Here is a 12,677-nt window from a genome sequence, read left to right on the forward strand (position 1 = left end):
GCCTGGGCAAGTAAAAAGGGGCCTCATAGGCCATGTGAAAAGATTTTCTATTTTGTATCCTAAATACAACAGAAAGTCTTAGGAGGGTTTGAAGCAAACAATGACAAACTCTAATTTGCATTTTTAAAGGTTATTTTGGCAGCTATGTAGAGAATAAACTAGTTGGAGGCCAAAGACTTAGTTGGAGGCAAGTGTAGCATTTCAGGTGAGATGAGTTTGCTTAGATGAGGGCAATTAGAGGATTCCACAGGTGACCTGGTAATAGATCCGCAGGATCCATTTTATAGATAATAGTGTTGAGACTTGGAAAAGTTAGAGAACTCATCTGATATCACACAGCCAGTGGGAAGGATGGACTCAACCTTAGATCTTCTTGCTCTGCATCTCTTGATTTCTCACTATACTATGAAGACTTCTTTAAATTTATCATATAGAAAGCAAAGTTGGGAAGATGAATCCAATTGCATGATTCTAGGTAGGTTGAAAATTTCTTAGAAAAATCAAAGAGGAAAATATATTTTGTATTTTATAAATTGTTGTGGTTTATCCTATTTAATGTATTGTAAAGCTCAATTTAGAACATAAGCAAAATTCACAGTTAAAATGGCCTAATAATTATTACCAAAATATTTAACTAGAAAATACAAATTTATAAAAATTTAACAATGCAAATGTATATGTATTATGTTGCTTCACTCAATAAAATGAAAATGACTATTTTAAACAATGGGTCAGGGAAAATTATCAGCAAATGTTATGCATTTCTGCCCTAGGATCTGACTTAATAGGATCCTACTGAAAAGCCTTCTAGGAAACTAATAGAATTTAATAAATCTTGACAGCAGTAGAGATGCATATATAGAAATACAAATTTGGGCCCATTGGTGGTTTTGCTACCACTTAGAAAACCAGAATTGTGTTTATTTGATCAGTATATTATGTGCCTTTGTCAAATCCACCTAGGCCATTCAACTAAAAATTTCACAGCCGATCAACTAAAAATAATTTTATAACTTCCCAAGAGAAAACTGAACAAAATGGAAATATATTCATTGAAGAATATAACTAGAGAAACTGAAATGAAGACAGATATGCATGTAATTTGTCAGTGTTGACAAAGAACAATCCATTTAAAGCTATGCTCTGAAATCCCATGCCACCAGGCAAAGAGCACATTTTATTGTCACCACACCTCCCAGTGTATGAAGGTTTCATTTCCATGGTGATAAAAACTAAAAGTCCACCCGCTCTAAAGCATTGATTGCATTTGCTGATGTTACAGCTCTCCAAGGACTATTTTTCTGTAAAGTTGAAAAATAACACAAAATAATTTATTAGACCATCTGCATCTTATTTGAGATTCCTCAGTGACAAAAAACTGCTATGTATGGTGAATGCTGGAGCTAGGCATTTGGGTGGTTGATTTAGAAACTCCCAAACTCTTTAGGGGAAATATATAAGTAAATGAATATACTTCACCACACAATTATCCCCATAGGAGGCCCCTCAAACAATTTCAAGACCTTGCATCCACTTACTTAGCACATAAAATGATGTCTATTAAAGCATAAAAGTGCATCATCTCAGTATGACTGCAGATTTTTATGACCATTACAATAACACAGGCAATATTATTTCTGCTTATTAATGATTTCACACCCATAAAATTCAAATAGACTAGGGATTTTTACCTTACAGCACCCTATTCATGAAAGGGGCTCCTGCTGCTTCATTATTCTTTCTCCAGTTTATTAAAAATTGTTTAACAGGGTAGTGCAAATGGAGAAATTATTCATGATATCCAGACTATTTAATGCCAGCTCTTGCAGTGCTTCATTTTATGCCTAGAAGAATAGTTCTCCAAGAGTGGTCCAGGGACCCTGGGAGTCCCTGAGAGCCCTTCAGGGAAGTCCAAAATAGAAACTACTTTTATAACAATGCTAAGATGTTATTTGCTTTTTTTTTTCACTCCTATCCTCTCATGAGTATACAGTGAAATTTTCCGGACACTATACATCATGTAACATCACAATAGTCTGAATGTACAGCAGATATGGGATTCCAGCTGCTTTCTATTATGCTATTTTAACTGTAATTTAAATTGTAATTTAAATTGTAAAAATGTAAAATGATGCCATTATTCTCAATAATTTTTTTTTTTGGAAAATATAGTTAATTTTCCTAATATGCAACGACATGGACAAACCTTGAGGAGATTATGCTAAATGAAATAAGCCAATCATACAAAGGCAAATACCATATGATTCCACTTACAAGAGGTATCTAAAATGTCAAATTCATAGAAATAAAGAATGAAATGGTGGTTGCCAAGCTCTGGGCGAGGGGGCAAAGGGGAGTTACTAATCAATGAACATAAAGTTTTAGTTCATCAAGATGAGTAAGTTCCAGAGATCTGTACTTATAATCAACAATACTATATTGTACCCTGTGAAAAATTTGTTAAGAGGGTGGATATCATGTTTCGTGTTTTAGCACAAAATAAAATTTAAAAAACAAAAAATGAAATAAATAAAAGCAACAAAAGGGTATATGTCCTACTAAATATTTAAATATATTGAGACACAACAGTAATAACATAATTTTTTAATATAGTGAATCAAGTCCATCAGTAGTAATATGGATAATAAATAGGAATTTAATATGTGGAGAAATAATCACTTGTAAAACAAAATGATAATTTTCATAATAAATGCTATTTCTGTTATGTAGTAGGTTTATTACTGTTATTTTTCAACAATGTTTAAAAATTCTCAGTTCTATTTTCTAATACAATATGAATTTATAGTTATAACCACATAAACAAAATCTCTTTGGTGTCCTGAATAATTTTTAAGAGTGTGAAAGTGTTAAAAAGTTGTGGCCAAAAAGTTTGAAAATTGTCAGCCCAGGGTTTATTCAATAGCTGGACCCCCTTGCTCTGGGCCGTGTCTCCTCTTTTGTACATCATTCCTGACGACGACTTCCTCAAACAGGCAGTGGGAGGAATATGGACTTCTGAGTCAGGCAAAACTAATATCAAACCCAGGCCTTGCCTCTTCCTAGCTGTGTGACTTTGTGTGAGCCATTTAACCTCTCTGAATCTTAGTTGCCTCACCTAAAATGTGGGTGATATTCTCAAACTGTCTCCCCCAAGATATTTGCCAATTACAAATTTTTTTTTAATGATAAGTTTACAAGAGAGACACCATCTACAAGGAAGATATCACCTTATGCAAGTGATCAAGGTTAATGCCAGTATTAATAAAGCAAACCAACATCATGTACTCTACCTCATATGATGCACTGAGAGAGACACATCACTTCCGTGGTAGTCTCACCCAGAATATGAAACCTCGATCTAATTTTGAGAAAGCATCAGACAGACCCACGTCAAGAGATGTGCTATAAAATAAGCAGCCAGTACTCAGTAACAGCATCAAGATCATGAAAGACAAGGAAAAACTGAGGGAATGTCACAAATTGGCAAAGACTAAGGAGACACAGCAATGAAACGGAACTTGGAACAAAAAAAGGGCATTGGGGGGAAAACTGGTAAATCTGGTAGGAAATAAGATTTGTATTTAGTCAATAATATTATACAACATTACTTTTCTGGGTTTTGATTTTTGTACTTCAGTGAGTTAAGATATTAACATTAAGGAAGCTGAGTGAAGGGTAAACAGAAACTCACTGTATTTTTTTCACTACTTCTCTGTAAGTCTAAAATTATTTCAAAATAAAAAGTTAAAAAGTAAATTAATCACATGGAGACACTGTTATCTTCCTTATGGCATATGGGATTTAGGGATAGTCAATGTCAAATGTTTTCAGGGTACGTAGCCTACAAATGGATGTTACCATTTTCATTCTGCTCAAAACCTTTCAATGGCTTCTCGTCCTCATGTGATAAAAATTTCTATTTCATAGGTTTACTTACTAAAGATCTTACATAGCCTGACTCCAAATTCTCTTTATAGCTTTAACTAGCTTTTTATTGTAATAAAATATACATAACATAAAACTTACCATTTTAACCATTTTAATGTAAAGTCAGTGGCATGAAGTGCACTCCCACTGTTGTACAATCACCACATTTTTAATCCACCCAAACTGAAATTCTGAACCTATTAAACAATAACTCCCTATTTCCCTCTTCTCCCAGCCTCTAACGACCACCATTCTACTCTCTGTCTCTATGAATCTGACTCTCTGAGTAGCTCATTTAAGTGGAACAATTTCCGTCCTTTTGCGTCTGGCTTATTTCATTTAGTATGTCTTAAGATTCATCTATGTTGTAGTATGTATCAGAATTTCATTCTTTTTTAAGGTGGAAAAATATTGTATTATATATAATGTGTAAACAAAATATATATATATACATACACGTTTTGTTTACACATTCATCCATGAATAGACATTTGGGTTGTTTCCACATTTTGACTGCTGTGAATAATGCTGCTATGACACGGATGTACAAATATTTGTTTGAGTCACTGCTATCAATTATTTTCAGTATATACCCCGAAGTAGAACTACTGGATCATATGTTAATTCCATGTTTAATTTTATGAGGAACCACCATACTGTTTTCCACGGCAGCTGTACCATTTTACATCTCTACCAACAGTGCACAAGAGTTTCAATTTCTCCACATACTTAACATCATTTTCTGTATATATATGTATATGTCATCCTAGTGGGTGTGAAATTTGGGATGTTGTGGTTTTTATTTACATTTTACTAATGGGTGGTGATGTTGAGCATCTTTTCATGTGTTATAGGCTTTCTGTATCTCTTCAGTGAAATGTCTATTCAAATCCTTTGCCTATTTTTAATTCGGTTGTTCTGTTGTTGTTGAGTCTTATGAGTTCTTTATATATTCTGGATATCGATCCCTTGTCAGATATGTGCTTTGCAAATATTTTCACCCATTCTGTGGGTTGCCTTGTTATACTATGTTGATAGTGTTCTTTTGATGAAGAAAAGTTTTCAATTTTGATAAAGTCTCACCTTATTTAACCTTTCTTTTGTTGCCTGTGCTTTTGGTGTTGTATCTAAGAAATCACTGCCAAGTCCAATGTCATGAATCTTTTCTCCTATGTATTTTTCTAAGAGTTTTATACTTTTAGCTTTTACATTTAGGTCTTCGATCCATTTTGAGTTAATTTTGCATATGATATAAGATAAGGGTTCATTCTTTTGCATGTGGATATCCAGTTTCCCCAGCACCATTTGTTGAAAACACTGTCCTTCTTTCTTAAAAAGTTATATTTTTATCAACAGTGAGAATATTTGTGATAGGCAGAAATAATGGCTTCCCAGAGATATCCATGTCTTAAGCCCTGGAAGTTTTGAATACATTACCTGTATGAGAAAGGGTAATTAAGGTTGCTAATCTGAGCACTTTAAAGCAGGGAGATTATCCTGGATTGCCTATATAATCACAAAGGTCCTTCATGGAACAGGAAGCACAGAAGAAAGAATACCAGAAAGACAGCAGCATTAGGAGGACTTGGCCCAACATTGCTGGCTTTGAAATGGAGAAAGGGGAGGAATGCCAGCAGCCTCTAGAAACTGGAAAAGGCAAGGCCTCAAGAGTAGCAGTCCCTAACCTTTTTGGCACCAGGGACCGGTGCTCCTATGAAAATCTAATGCCTGATGATCTGAGGTGGAGCTGAGGTGGCGATGCTGGCGCGGGGGTGCGGCTGCAAATACAGATGAAGCTAGCTTGCTCGCCTCTACCCACTTCCTGCTGTGTGGCCCGGTTCCTAACAGGCCATGGACTGGTACCAGTCTCTGGCTCTGGGGTTGGGGACCCTTCCTCTAGAGCCTCCAAAAAGAATGCTGCCTGCTGACACCTTGATTTTAGCCCAGCAAGACCCATTTTGGACTTCTGACCTCCAGAAGGGCTTCTGACCTCCAGAACTATAAGGTAATAAACTTGTATAAACCATGTGTCTGTGATAACCTGTTACAGAAGAAATATAAAAGCATTATAGTATTTTTTTCTAGGTATTAAAGGAATTTTACTTGAAACAATCAAGAACTAAAATTGAGTAATTGTTAAATTTCAGATAAGTGTCTCTTTACCACAAAAGATATGTTACTAAAATATCTCTTTGAGGATAAAAATAACCATTATAAAAAAATGTGTGGAGGCTGGGATCATTATGCCTTTAATAGCTATGGGTTTCACTTTAGATAACTATCAGTTGACTTTCTGGTTGTATTGATAAGAAAGTTAAAACAGTAAGGCTTTTTTCAATTTTAGTTATATGTTGCTTTTATATTAAGGCTTGTAATTTTTATATTAATTATATTTTCTTCTGAAACCATAATTTCCAGAGATCTTAAACTTTATAATAGGGAGGTTATCTTGGAATTTTACCCTGAATTAAGAGATTCAGTTTACCTGCAACCTTTTTACCATAGCTTCTTTATTCCCGAGTTCTTAATTTTGATTTGTTTTTTAAACTATCAGTAGTTATTTTCAAAAGACTGCCTGGGTGTTATACTTTTTATATTCTTTTAAGCCTAAGAGTGTCTATCTCTTGTTACTTCTTACTCAAAGGACAATTTAGCAGCATGTGAAATTATTTGGTTATACTTTAACCTCATATTTGTGGACATTATTCTATTGACTTCTAGCACTTCATTTATCCTATTTACCACATCTTCTCTTTTCATTCTTTTTAAAATTAAAGTATAGTTTGCATACAATATTATATTAGTTTCAGGTGTACAACATAGTGATTTGACATCTATATGCCTTAGGAAGTGATCACCATGACAAGTCTAGTAACCTGTCACCAGTTATTATATTATTGACTATATTCTCTGTGCTGTACATTACATTCCTGTGATTTAAATGTTTTTATAACTGGAAAATTGTACCTCTTAATCTCCTTCAGCACTTTTTGCCAATCCCCTGAGCCTTCTCCCCTATCCCCCTATCTTTTCATTCTTAATTACCTGTATTTAATCACAAGGAGTTTAAAGGTGCTTCGATCCTTGAATTCGCTCATGTTTCCAACTATCTTCCAGAAAGACCCACCCCCAAGTCTTCCCCATCTCATTGAGGGGCAAGTTCATTCTTTCAAAACCCAGGCCAAGAGCCTTAGTGTCATCTTTAACTTTACTCTTTCATTCTCACTCTACCTCTTTTGTGGCAGAAATCCTATCAGCAATAGCCACAAAACAATATCCAGAACTTAACCATTTCTCACCATCACCCCATCACTGCCACGCTAGTCCAAATATCATCACTTCTTTCCTGGATTACTGCAGTAATTGGTCTCTGCTTCTAGTTTTGCTCCCCTCAGCATATCCTCAACACGGTAGTCATAATAATCTTGCTAAAACATGCTACAATTCAAGTTGCTCCTCTGCCAAAACCCTCCAAAACCTGCCCCACATTACTCAGAGTCAAAACTTTCCGACGTCCTACAATGACCTATTTGGCCATATTCTCCATGATCTGACTTTATCTTCTACTTCTCTCTTTCTCACCCATCTCACTGCAGTCCAGGGACCTTGTTGTTCCTTGAACACCACAGGCACACTCCTGCTTTATGGTCTGGCACTGGACGTCCCCTCTATTTCAAACGCCCTAGCCCAAGATACTTAATGGCTTACTTATTCACTTTCTTCAAGTCTTTATTCAAAATTCACTTTCTTGGTCCATCTAAAATTTCAACCCCTCCCTGAAACTTTCTATCCCCCTTCTGGCATTATTTGTTCTCTTGAGTACTCACAATTTTCCAAAATACTACATATTTTGCATACATCTCATTTATTGTCCATCCCCGCAGTTAAATGTGGGTTCCATGAAGGCAGGGATTTTTGTCCACTTTGTCCCTCCTGAATCCTCAGTGCATAGAGAATGCTGGGCACATGTAAATGCTTGATCAGTAGTTTTTAGTTGAATGGATAAATGTGGTGATAGCCCATCCTCGTTTATTTGCTGCTAATGAATTTTTGCTTTTAAAAAAATTCTAGTCCATGTTAAATTTTGAAGGAGATAGAGTTTATGCCTCAGCCTCACTTGATCAACTTATCTATAAGTCTCAGCCCTGAGTACCTTATATGCTCTGAACCCCTTTTCAAGCCCTCTCCTACAGAAAGCTTTGCTGAGAGATGTAAAAGGCAACTGCCTAGTAGCAAGAAGGATAGAAGGTTATAAGGACAGAATGGTACCTACAAAGGTACAAGGATAATGGCAGTGGGAAATTCCTAAAAGAAAGAATTCCAGGATTCCTAAAAAGAAGCTTAGAAAAAAGGGGGAAAACAGGTGATTTTGAAGTGATTTCTACAGGACCAGACAAGGCAAAAGCTTTTGAAGCTGAGAGAGGCAAACTTCCACTTGAGAAAATAAAGTCAATCATAATAAATCTTTCAGAAGAAAAAGAAACACCCCTGGCTTTTTTTTTTTTTTTTTGACCACTACAAAGAACATAAAATTTCAGTCACATAGGAACCAAAATAAGAAGATATTGTTTAGACCACACAAGCATTTTGGAGATGGGAACTCACAAAGGAAGCTTCTATGTGCCAGGCTATGTGATAAACAGACCATCGCCCAATAGCAGATGCACATGCACACGCACACACACACGCACACGCACACGCACATGGACATGTAATGGCATTCCAGGCTAGCTCCTTCCTGGTCCAACTCTCAGGCCTCCACCTGTCTGTGTAAGCCTCACTAACTCAGCTTTGGTAACTTGCTCCACAGATGTCACTAATGACTATTAACTATTTCACTCAACCCTTCACCTCTAATTAAATTCTATTCCCTCTTTAGTCTTGTGTAATCTACGAGTTTGAACACTTCCAATCATTAACACGATTAACTGGTTTTCAATAAATGCCATTTGTGTCCTACACTGGTTGGGAGGGGATGGTTATTACGTAAAGTATGAAAGACCGCTGGGGCTTTCGCCTGCCATACGTTTAGTCTGAGGCAGTGTAATGGCTTCATTGTACTGGACCCTGATACAATCTGGAGGCAGGAACAAGACCAAATACCTGTAATCATTTCTTCTATTTAGGAGAAAATAACTAGACTGAAAATGTTACGCATTTGGGGCAGGGTGCCAGTTCAACAATAACTCTTTCATCTTTACCTCTTTGCACCTCAATGTCCTTGTGTATATATATATAAAAGGGTTATTAATACATGTTGTCAGTATTTCCCAAAGAAGAACAAGAAAATGAGGAAAATAAATTTTTGCGAATTTGATTTTCAGACAGTTGAAATATAAAGTCAACATTTAATAATTGTAGTGACTATTCAATCAGTCAATTTCCTGCTGGAATTGGAACTTCAAAAAAAATTTAGGTGTAAAGATTTTATCCTAGAGCATTGCTGCCCAATAGGGCTTTTCTGTGATGATGAAATGTTCTAGAAGTGTGCTGTCCAATATGGTAGCCACTAACCACATGAGATTCTTTTCCCTTCCAGTTTTATTGAGATATAATTGGAATGTAACATTGTATTAGTTTCAGCACTTGATATGTGACTAATGGGAATGAGGAACAGATTTTTAAACTTTGTCTAATTTTAACTGCAGTCATGTGCTGCTTAGTGACAACAACATATTCAGAGAAATGTGTCATTAGGTGATTCCATTGTTGTGCGAACATCAGAGTGCACTTACACAAACCTGGAGGACCTTTTGCTCCTAAACTACAAGCCTGTACAAAACAACGTGAGATTAAATCAAGTGCAAGAGAAAATGATACCATCAAGAGACACCAGATGTATGAAGCTATGGCATACTGTTTTAAAGAATACTTTTTTCTTTTAATAAATAGAAAGGGTACATTCTAATATAATGATTCAAAGTATAATATAGTAACTATACAAACCAGTAATATAGTCATTTATTATAATTATCAAGTATTATGTACTATACATAATTGTATGTGCCATATTTTTATATGACCAGAAGCACAGTAGGCTTTTTTTCCACAGTAGGTTTCTGCATGCCAGCATCACCACAAACACATGAGTAATGCATTGCTTTGGGACTTTTCATAGGTTATGATGTCACCAGGTAATAGGAATTTTTCAGCTCCATTATAATCTTACTGGACCATTGTCGAATATGTGGCATTTTGTTGACCAAAATATCATTATGCAGTCCATGACTGTAATTAAAATTCAAATTTAAATAACCACATGTGTCTAGTGGCTATGGACAGCACAGTTCTAGACAAATTGTTCTTCACGTGTGCTCCTCAAATCAGCAGCAGCAACATCACCAGGGAACTTGTTAGATATGCAAATTCTTGAGCTCTATCCCAGACTTACTGAATCAGAAGCTCTGGAAGTGGACTCTGCCAGTGGCGTGCTGATAAATGTTTAGCAACTGGCTGTTGGGGAAAGAGAAGCCCTGATTAGCAGCATTTGCCAATTTCCCTGGTGTAAATACTCTCACTATAGCTAATTTCAAGCTACTCACATGATACCATTGAACACGAGATTAGAAGGAGATGAATATAATAGGCTCTGAGAGTCCATAAAGGATTTTGATAAGCAGCCCAATTAAAAAGGCTGGACTCAGAACACATGCAACCAAAGTCACCTTGAGTAGCCAGGAGGCCATCCCCAGCCTCTGTTTGACATAGCCTGGCTCAGATTATTAAGACCTGCTGACTTCTGAGCATGGACAAACCTGAGCCCTGTCCTCTCAAAGTGGGGGGTCACATCCAACCTTCCCTTCATCAGAGCAGCCATTGCAAACCCTCCACCATCTGGATAAGACAAATAGCATCACAGGCATAACCCACTCCAGGGGCAGACCCAAGAAATAACCAATAATGATCCTCTAACCAGGGCTCTCACTAAAACAAGGAATGAGAATTCTATTATTATTAGGGTAGTCTAGAATCTGTTCCAATTAAATCTTAAGAAAATCTCTTACAAATTTCAGAAAAGTTTGAAGACACTTTATAGTTGTTTACAACATACAGTAGTCAAAAAATAGTTCAAAAAAGTCACTATGCCACTTCTTGAGCATGCTCTTCTTTTAAGATAAATATAGCCTGCCTATCTCACCAGATTTGTGGTAAGAATCAAATAATTTAACTATGCACATACAATCATATCTGGAATATTCTAATTCCATGTGCAGCCCTAAGGGAAGCAAAATCATACATTCATTTGAAATGGGCATAGACTTTCCCCTATCTTAGAAATCTATGCTGTAAGAAAGCTAAAATCAAGAAGTCATTTGCACATACAGCCTCTAAGGCAGAGTGCAGAATAAATCCCTATGTATCAGACAAACTTCCTGATTTCATTACAGACTCAAAGCAGAGTTCCATTAAAATAACTGCATGCATTACCTGAATATTTCCATTGCAAAATTCATAGTGATTCCTGTGAAGCTCTATATTTTGTCCTATTGCATTTGGCCTAAATCCCAAATGAGACTACAGTGGAAAAACTAATGTATATTCTTACTCTTGTTATGCTTTTTAGTGTAAAATATATTTACATTTATAATGTATTTGGAGAAAATAGCTAAAAATTTTAGCTGCCAGTTTACAGGCTCAAGATGGCTGGCAAAAGAGCATCTTCTAAAGAAAGGACTTGGTCCCAGGTTCTACCTCTGAGTGTAACAGTGACATCGCAGACCCACCAATAGGAGGACACACATGAGCTACCTAGAGACTTGACAAAGAAGATAATTTTTCTTGGTGTTACACTAACAGGCCCAGATGGACATAATTAAGACCATAATTTGACCGATGGAACTAACCAAACTGAGTGACTTTACATTTCTCATAAATGCAAAAACTATAGCAAGTTAAAGTATTCCAAATCATACCTAATTCGTATAGTAGAGGTGCTTATAAACTATAATCAGAAGGCCTCCTGGGTGGTTAAAAACTGAAATATTATTCAGAACCAATTCAAAGATCTTATGTGGAACTTGAGAAAATATTACAACTTGCTTTGACACTGCATTTTTTTAGTAAGAAATTGTTGTGTACTTCGTATGATTCATGTACTTTGCTAAGCTCTTTGTCTACCATCTAATTCATTCTTAATCCCAAAAATATTAATTTTTTTTTTTTTTTTTTTTTTTTTTTGCCCAAGTTCAGATAGCTGTTAAATGGCAGAAGTGGGAAAAAGATAAAGTCTGGCTCCAAACCTCCTTCAAGTACAGCAGTGGCTGCCAGTCTAGTACAGTTTTGTGAAATATCTATGGATATTCTAGACGTTCCAGTCATTCTTACTTTGAACATATTGAAGGTAAGGTTACTCTAAGTCAGAGAAAAGTATTGAATTATAGACTGTTTATCAAAATACTACTTTATTTATCTCAAGCATATGGAATGACTCAAATTACCACTGTGGCATCTATGGAGTTGGGCCTCTCAGTTCTCCTGCCGAGAACTTGCTGAACAGCTGCAAGGCATTCAGTGAGCTGAAAGCCTCCGACTGCAGCATTGAGAATCTGTTGAGCATTTGAGCTGGTCTGGATAGCAGGGCACAGCATTTCTGCCCAATGTGTAATTCCTCTAAGGGAAGTCCGACCGAGGTTGTCTCAGGGCTTCAGTGAAGTCTGAGGCTCTTCCTATACACTTCTCCTTCCTGTGTGCCTTTTCTAGGTGGCAGGGCTGCATCACAGTCTGAAGACTCTTTCTCCCTACGCTCACCC

At 36.3% G+C, this 12,677-nt stretch overlaps 1 protein-coding gene across 5 annotated transcripts in view; it reads right to left on the reverse strand.

The window, feature by feature from the left end:
* NEK11 (NIMA related kinase 11) overlaps positions 1-12,677 on the reverse strand; it is a 198,672-nt gene that overhangs the window by 85,678 nt on the left and 100,317 nt on the right. The gene's annotated exons all lie outside the window — the stretch shown is intronic.

This window comes from Rousettus aegyptiacus, unplaced genomic scaffold (genome assembly GCF_014176215.1).
Source record: "Rousettus aegyptiacus isolate mRouAeg1 unplaced genomic scaffold, mRouAeg1.p scaffold_m13_p_4, whole genome shotgun sequence".
Lineage (NCBI taxonomy): Eukaryota > Metazoa > Chordata > Mammalia > Chiroptera > Pteropodidae > Rousettus > Rousettus aegyptiacus.